This window comes from Arachis duranensis, chromosome 4 (assembly GCF_000817695.3).
Source record: "Arachis duranensis cultivar V14167 chromosome 4, aradu.V14167.gnm2.J7QH, whole genome shotgun sequence".
NCBI lineage: Eukaryota > Viridiplantae > Streptophyta > Magnoliopsida > Fabales > Fabaceae > Arachis > Arachis duranensis.
The window spans coordinates 75,905,509-75,914,185 of NC_029775.3; positions in this window are offsets into that span (position 1 = coordinate 75,905,509).

An 8,677-nucleotide genomic window follows, 5' to 3' on the forward strand; every position below is an offset into this window, starting at 1 on the left:
TATATATTAAAAATAAAAAATAATAATATATCTATGAATGCTTTTAAAATAAATAAAAAATATTTTATTTATTAAAATATATAATTCGTAGTATTTTTACAAAAATCTATCATATTTATTATCTTATTTACAACGTAAATGAATAAGAATACATGATATGGTCATATCACGTTTATACATGTAATGTGTAATAGTCTTATTTTGTTTATAGTGTAAACGAAATATGTGTATTATTATTTTGTTTATAGTGTAAACGAGATAAGAGAGGATACAACTGATAAACATTTATTTTATAGTTTATCTTGTGTTTAATTGAGTGGTTTTATAAAGTCTTTACCCACTTATTCATATGAGCTGCATGATTTTACAATTCCTTCCTAAGTTTGTTCTATGGTTGAAAACTTGCTTCCTAGAGATCTTTAATTTGTGTATTTCAATTCCCCTTTATACCATTCGATGTCGTGATCCGTGTGTTAAGTGTTTCAGGCTTCACAGGGCAGGAATGGCTTAGAGAATGGAGAGGAAGCTTGCAAAAATAGAAGGAACACAAGAAACTAAGGAGATAACCTGCGAGCATCGACACGCGCGCGTGGCTCACGCGAGCGCGCGGAATGGAGAAAATCGCATCGATGCGTGCGCGTGCCCGACGCGTATGCGCGGATTGGAGTCTTTACGAATGACGCGCACGCGTGGACGAAGCGAACGCATGACAAGCGTACGCGTTTGCGCGATCTGCAGAAATAACAAAAAACGCTGGAGGCGATTTCGGGCCGAGCTTTGACCCAGTTTTCGCCCCAGAAACACAGAATAAAGCCAGGAAATGTGCAGAGACTCAACACACATCAACACATTCTCATTAGGATAGTTTTAGGATTTTAGATCGGAATCTAGAGAGAAACTACTCTTCCTCTAGGTTCACTTTACATTCATAGTTTATTAGTTCTATGCTTTTTGCTTTGGATATTGAAGAGTCATCACCTTCGTTGAAGATACTATTCTAGTTTGTTTCCTTGCTTGCACTTTTATTTATTCCATATTCTTAATTCTTGTTTAAAGTGGTAGTTAGATTATTTTCATGGATTGTTGATACAGAGAATTCTTTTTATTTTTAATTAATTTTCAGTCTTTATTTTATTTATCTTATCATGTCTTCTTCTTATATTTTTCTGAGTATTATATTTATGTCAATGGAGTACATTCTCTACTTGACATGGGAGTTGATTAAGAGGAGACACTTGAGTTGGAAGGCTCAGGTGAAGGTTAAATTGGAAGTTGTTGGCTAGTTCTGTATTTACTAACGCTAGACCTTCCTAAGGGAGAGGACTAGGATTTGTGAATAAGAGTTAGCTCACTCACTTGACTTTTCTTTATTTAGTAAAGACTGACTAAGTGAAAACAACAACCTTTTTGATACTACACCTAAGAGATCCCAACAAGGATAGAACTTCCAATTGATCATTCTCCCAGTCAAGGCCTTTTATTTAGAATATTAATAATCATTCTTAGTTTTCATTTTACAACTATTTAATTGCTCATTATTCAACTCAACTCTCTTAAAAATCCCTGATTAATAATTTAGCATTCTTCCTGCAACTCGTTGGGAGACGACCTGGGACTCATACTCCCAGTATTTTCTTTCTAAATTTCGTGACAACTCTTTTAAATTGATACGCGGAATCTTCATTGGTTAAGAGCTATACTTGCAACGCCGTTTTCTCTATAAACTTTTAATCGGTGATTTTTTGTCACTTCAATTTTTGGTGCCATTGCCGAGGAGTTGCAACAGTGTGCTAATTTATTTGTTGGATTTTTATTTTATTTGCACATTATTTTATTTTATTAGCACGAGCTGTATGTCTCTTTCATTGAATGACGCGTTCACTACCTGATCCGAGTCTACCTATATTTGATCCTGAAATTGAAAGAACTATCTCACGTATAATACGGGCTCGGCGTCGGTTAGTCCTTTCTGATGATGAATTTGAAACGTCATTTAAGGAAGAAACAGGCTCCCTTTCTACTGATTCGGTTGATTTGAGCGTAGAGGACATGGCAGCTCCCAGGAGGATTACTCTTCAGGAGGCAGGAGCTCCAAATTTTACATTACCACCTTTCCAAGCGCGTAATCCAAATCTGGGTGCAGATATTGAACTGAAAACTACACTAATTAATCTATTGCCGAAGTTTCACGGCTTACCTGCTCAAGAGCCTCTCAAGCACTTCAGAGATTTTCAGACAGCCTGTTTTACTGTTAGGCGTAATGGTGTGTCTGAGACTTCTGTTTTGCTAGCCACTTTTCTGTTTTCTCTTAAGGGAAAGGCGAGGGAGTGGTACTACACTTAACCTGAAGCAGTTGTTACTAACTGGGATACGCTCAGGAGAGAATTCCTAGAAAAATACTTTCCAATTGAAGTTATTGATAGACTAAGGAAAGATATTTCAATAATCATCCAAGGCGAATCCGAGACTCTCTACGAGTATTGGGAGCACTTCACTAATCTCCTAGACGCATGCCCCCACCACATGATTGACAAGTTGGTGTTGATCGGCTACTTCACACAAGGCATGAAGCCTCAGGATAAGACTACATTAGATGGTGTAAGCAATGGTTCTCTGAAAAAGTACAAGACCACAGATGAAGCATGGCAACTGATTGCCGACTTGGCTGAGTCTACTCGGACTCACAAGCGCAACAGGAACAACCACCCCAAGGCCGTAGCAGAGGTTTCCTCTAGCAGCGAGAATACTGCTCTCACACAATCAATATGTGAGATGACCAACCTACTGAAGCAGATACATCTGGGCCAGCAACAGTCTCAACCTCCTTCACCACAACGTAGTCAACAACTGGTTCCTCAGAGAGTATGTGGAATATGTACTGATTATAGTCATTAAACTGATGAATGTCCACAGCTCCAACATGAGGACAACACCTTGGCAGCTACTCACAATTTCTATGACCGCCCGAATCAAGGATACTATCAACAAGGTAACAACTATAACCAAGGTGGAAACTTTAACCAAGGTTGGCAGGACAACTCCAACCAGCAATGAAAATTAGAGGTGGAATAATAACAATAGACAGCAGAATCAGAACCAGCCTTACAGAGTACCTCACCAAAGGCAGTCCCAAGCACCACAGAATAACCAACAGCAGACCCCTCAGATTACTTACCCCCCTTCCTCTTCTAATGACGAGTTACTACACTCGATTGATCAAAGACAAAAGACCATGGAGAATAACCTCACTTCTACCTTGAACGGTCTAAAATCTACCTTGCAAGCTCTTGTCTCACATATTGGATCACTAAATAACTCTAACAACCAGCCTTTAAACTCTAGTGAAATTCCCTGTTAACCTTTATCCAACCCCAAGGGAGGTATCAATGCCATCACTTTGAGGTCCAGAACCACACTGCAAGAGAGGAATCCGAAGGAGCCAAGCTCACTAGAACACGCCCCAATGGAGGACATGGTTGAAGTGGAGGAAGTTGAAGAAGAAGATGAAGTACAAGACTTGGTTGAAGAAGAAATACCTCACCCCAGGAATGAAGCACCAAAGGAAGCAGAAGCTGCAAATGGCACCATTCCAATCCCATTTCCACACCTTACACGAAAATTCAAAAAGCAGATGGAACTTGATCCTAAAATGGTAGAAATTTTCAAAAAGGTTGAGCTAACTGTTCCCCTTTTTGATGTTATTCAACAAGTACCTAAATATGTAAAGTTTCTGAAAGATTTATGCATACATAAAGATAAATTTGATGAATTAGAAACTATTCCTTTAGGTAGTTCTATATCTGCTTTAATAGGAGGTATACCTGAAAAATGTAGTGATCCAGGTCCATGCATGGTCAACTGTATCATTGGAGGTGTATTATTTTCTGACTGCGTGTGTGATTTAGGAGCGTGTGTTAGTATAATGCCATTATCTATATATGATGCTTTAAGGCTCCCTCCCTTAAAAAAGTCGGCAGCTCGTTTTGTGTTAGCAGATAAAAGCATTATTACAGTAGTTGGAATTGCTGAAGATGTATTAGTGAGCATTAAGGGGCTCACATTTCCCATCGACTTCTATATCCTGGAAATGCCCCCTAATGACTCAGGAAGTCCTTCATCAATCCTGCTTGGAAGACCATTCCTGAAGACTTCGAAATTCAAGCTGGATGCATTCTCAGGAACTTACTCCTTTGAGATAGATGGCAGAGCAGTGAGTTTCAGTTTAAATGAAGCTATGAAGCACCCTCCGGAAGCCCATTCTATCTTCCAGTGCGACATCATTGATGAAACTGTAGCTGAAGTTCACCAAGAAGAGGTAGAAGAGAAGCACTTGGAGCATAGTCCAAGTGTGGGGACACCCTCTGAACATAATGAGGACACTTTGCCATTATCAATAACCCCGGATAATCTCGAGCCTAGTCATAAGCAGCGATCGGAATTGAAGCCCCTCCCTCCACACCTCAACTATGCGTACCTTGAGGATAATCAGAAGTTCCCAGTTATCATTGCATGGGAACTCACTTCCCAACAGGAGGAGCAGCTGCTCAGTGTGCTGAGACAACACAAGAAAGCGATTGGGTGGAGTTTGGCAGATATAGTAGGCATCAGCCCTCAAGTCTGTGAGCATAGAATATTTTTAGAAGAGGGATCAAAGCCTGTCCGTCAACCCTAAAGAAAACTGAATCCCACCATCTTAGAGGTTGTCAAGAAAGAAGTAACCAGGCTACTTGAAGCATACATCATCTACCCCATTTCAGATAGCGAATGGGTCAGTCCAATACAAGTGGTGCCCAAGAAGTCTGGGATCACAACAGTAAAAAATGAGCATGGAGAGCTCCTGACAACTAGAGTGTAGAATTCATGGAGAGTTTGTATTGATTACAGGCGTCTCAACCAAGCCACTCGTAAGGATCACTACCCCCTGCCATTCATTGATCAAATGCTTGATCGCTTGTCAGGTAAATCCCATTACTGCTTTTTAGATGGTTATACAGACTATTTTCAAATTCATATAGCTCCCGAGGATCAGGAAAAGACTACTTTTACATGTCCATTTGAGACTTATGCTTACAAGAGAATGCCCTTTGGCTTATGCAATGCACCAGCCACTTTCCAAAGGTGCATGATGAGTCTTTTCTCTGATCTCATTGAGAGCTGTATGGAGGTTTTTATGGATGATTTTAGCGTATATGGTGATTCCTTTAGCCTTTGCTTGGATAATTTAGATAAATATTAGACAGGTGTGTTAGTTCAAACCTTGTATTAAATTTTGAAAAGTGTCATATGGTGAAACAAGGGATTGTTCTAGGACATGTCTCTCATACTGGTATTTATGTAGACCCAGCAAAGGTAGATGTCATTTCTAGTCTGCCTTACCCCTCCTCTGTGAGGGAAGTCCGTTCGTTCCTTGGCCATGCAGGTTTCTATAGGAGATTTATTAAGGACTTCAGTAAGGTAGCATTACCTTTATCCAGACTACTGCAGAAAGATATTGAGTTTGAGTTCCGTGAGGATTGCATGTAAGCATTTGATAAACTGAAGATTGCCCTGACTCAAGCTCCAATTGTGAGAGGACAAGACTGGAGCCATCATTTTGATATTATGTGTGATGCCTCCAACCATGCAGTAGGAGTGGCACTGGCTCAGCGCGAAAGTAAGGATCCTTTCGTAATAGCTTATGTGTCTAAGACCTTAGACGCTGCTCAGTCTAATTACACTACTACTGAAAAGGAGCTTCTTGCTATCATTTTTGCTCTGGATAAATTCCAAGCCTATTTACTTGGTACTAAGGTAGTAGTGTACTCAGACCATGCAGCTCTAAAATATTTATTAGCTAAATAAGAGTCCAAACCAAGGTTGATACGGTGGATACTGTTGTTGCAAGAATTCGACTTAGAAATTAAGGATAGGAGTGGTAACCAGAATTTAGTGGCAGACCACTTGAGTCGCCTTGAGCACATTAAGGATGACTCCATTCCTATCAATAATACTTTTCCATTTGATAGCTTGCATGCGGTATCTGAAGTAGCTCCTTGGTATGCACCCGTAGCTAATTATCTAGTTAGCCATACTTTCCCTCCCAATTTTTCTAAACATCAAAGAGACAAGCTAAAAAGCGAGACAAAATATTATATATGGGATGATCCATATTTATGGAGGTGTGGTGCTGACCAGATAATTAGAAGGTGTGTACCCCAATCAAAATTTCAGTCCATTTTAGAGGCCTGCCACTCTTCTGAGAGTGGAGGACATTTTGGCCCTCAAAGAACAGCTAGAAAAATTTTAGACTATGGATTCTGGTGGCCTACTCTTTTTAAAGATGTTGCTATCTTTTGTAAATCTTGTTCCCCATGTCAAAGGTTTGGCAATATATCCAAGAGGGATGAGATGCCTCAACAGATTATGCTTTTTTGTGAAATTTTTTATGTTTGGGGCATTGACTTCATGGGTCCATTTCCAAACTCTAGTGGTTACCTTTATATACTGTTAGCTGTAGATTATGTTTCTAAATGGGTGGAAGCAATTCCTACCCGCACTGATGATGCTAACACTGTTGTTTCCTTTGTTAGAAACCATATTATCTGTTGCTTTGGATCACCACGAGCAATCGTGAGCGACCAAGGCACTCACTTTTGTAACAGGAGACTAACAGGATTACTGAAGAAGCATGTGATTGTTCACAAAGTAGCAAAAGCTTATCATCCCCAGAATAATGGGCAAGTAGAAGTGTCTAACAGAGAGATTAAACGCATTCTGGAGAAGATAGTAAAGCCTCATAGGAAGGACTGGAGTGCCATGTTACAAGATGCGCTCTAGGCATATCGAACAGCATACAAGACACCCATCGGGATGAGCCCCTTCCACTTAGTGTACGGTAAGGCTGCCACCTTTTAGTAGAAGTGGAACACAAGGCCTTCTAGGCTGTAAAGGAATGCAACATGAATTTTAAGGAAGCTGGTGCTGAAAGGAAGTTGCAACTAGCAGAATTAGAGAACCCTCGCCTAGAAGCATATGACAACTCCAGGCGATACAAGGAAAAGATGAAGGCCGTCCATGACAAGCACATTAAAGGAGAGAATTCAGACCAGGGGAGTTAGTTCTTCTTTACAACTCCAGACTGAGGCTTATGCCAGGCAAACTGCGATCAAGATGGGAAGGTCCCTACAGAGTATAAAAGGCAGAGCCATACGGAGTTTTTCACCTGCGTCATCCTTCTAGCTCCAAATTCATTAAGGTCAATGGGCACCGCCTAAAGCTTTATCATGGTGAGAAGATGAAGGATCACAAAGAGCTAGAGGTCTTCCTCCTGGAAGACCCGCCAACAGAAGCAGAATGAGCCTAAAAACCGTCCAACTTAAGGACGTAAAAGCAAAGTGTTAGGTGGGAGATAACCCACCATGGTATGATCGTTTCATTTCAGTCTTAATTTTATTTTTTTCATTTTCTACTTTATTTTTTTCTTAATGACTCTTCTCGTAACCTCTGCACTTAGTCTGCATCTGCATTCGCATTCTGCTTAAAAAATAGGGAAAAGAGCACGCCACACGCAAGCGTCGCTGACGTATACGCGTCATATGTGCTTTCGTAACTAGAAGAAAAGAATCAGAAAGTTACGCGGGAGATTGGCTGGAGGCGTGCCGTAGGCACAAACACGCCCACGCGAACGCATCCGCATCACTTGCAAAATCCACCTTTCACGCGTGCGCGTCACTTACGTGCATGCGTGACCCTGCGATATTGACGTAAATAAATATCTGGTAGAATGTTATGACGGAATGGGGCTGGAGTTGTGCTGGAAGCACAAGCCCCATCACGCGAACGCGTGCCCCATGCGTCCGGGTCAATATTTAAATAGAAGCCATTCACGCATCTGCGTCACCCACGCGCACGCGTCATCCTAAATTTTGGCAATGTGTGTATAATTCAGAGACTTATGCGTGCGCGATGTTGCTTTCGCGCCAATAGCATAAATCAAGTCACGCGTATGCGTGACCTACGCATCCGCGTCAGCTGTTATTATCACAAACCACGCGACCACATGTCCCACGTGTTCGCGTCACATGCGACGCACAACTTATCCAGATCAGCGCCAGATATCTTATCTTTTCTTCCCCAATCCTAATTTCTCTTATCCCTTCTTATTTCTTTCTTCTCCCTTCTTCCTTCTTTATTCTTTCTCACTTTTCACTCTCTCCTCCTTTATTTTTCACATCCATTATCAAAGTTCTTTACTTTTCCATTATTCTTTTTCTTTTTTTTTATTTATGTTTTCTTCTTCCTTTTTCTCTTTTTTTTCATTATCTATGTTTTCTTTTTCTTTTTTTTATTATTTTGATTGGTGTTAGATATTTAATTGGGTGATTATTTTCTTCTATATTTTGCTTGTGAGTATATGGTGGACGAAATTGTATCTCTTTATGGAATATGATAATAGAGCCTGATCCAAAATCAATTTCGTTCAACTAACCAGCAAGTGCACTGGGTCGTCCAAGTAATACCTTACGTGAGTAAGGGTCGATCCCACGGAGATTATTGGTTTGAAGCAATCAATATTTATTTTATTAATCTTAGTTAGGATGTCAACAAGGTTATTTGGATTTAATTGCAAGGAGTCAAAGTATTTAAAATTGTAAGTTGGAATAATAAAGAATACTAGCGTTACTTGTTGTGCAGTAAT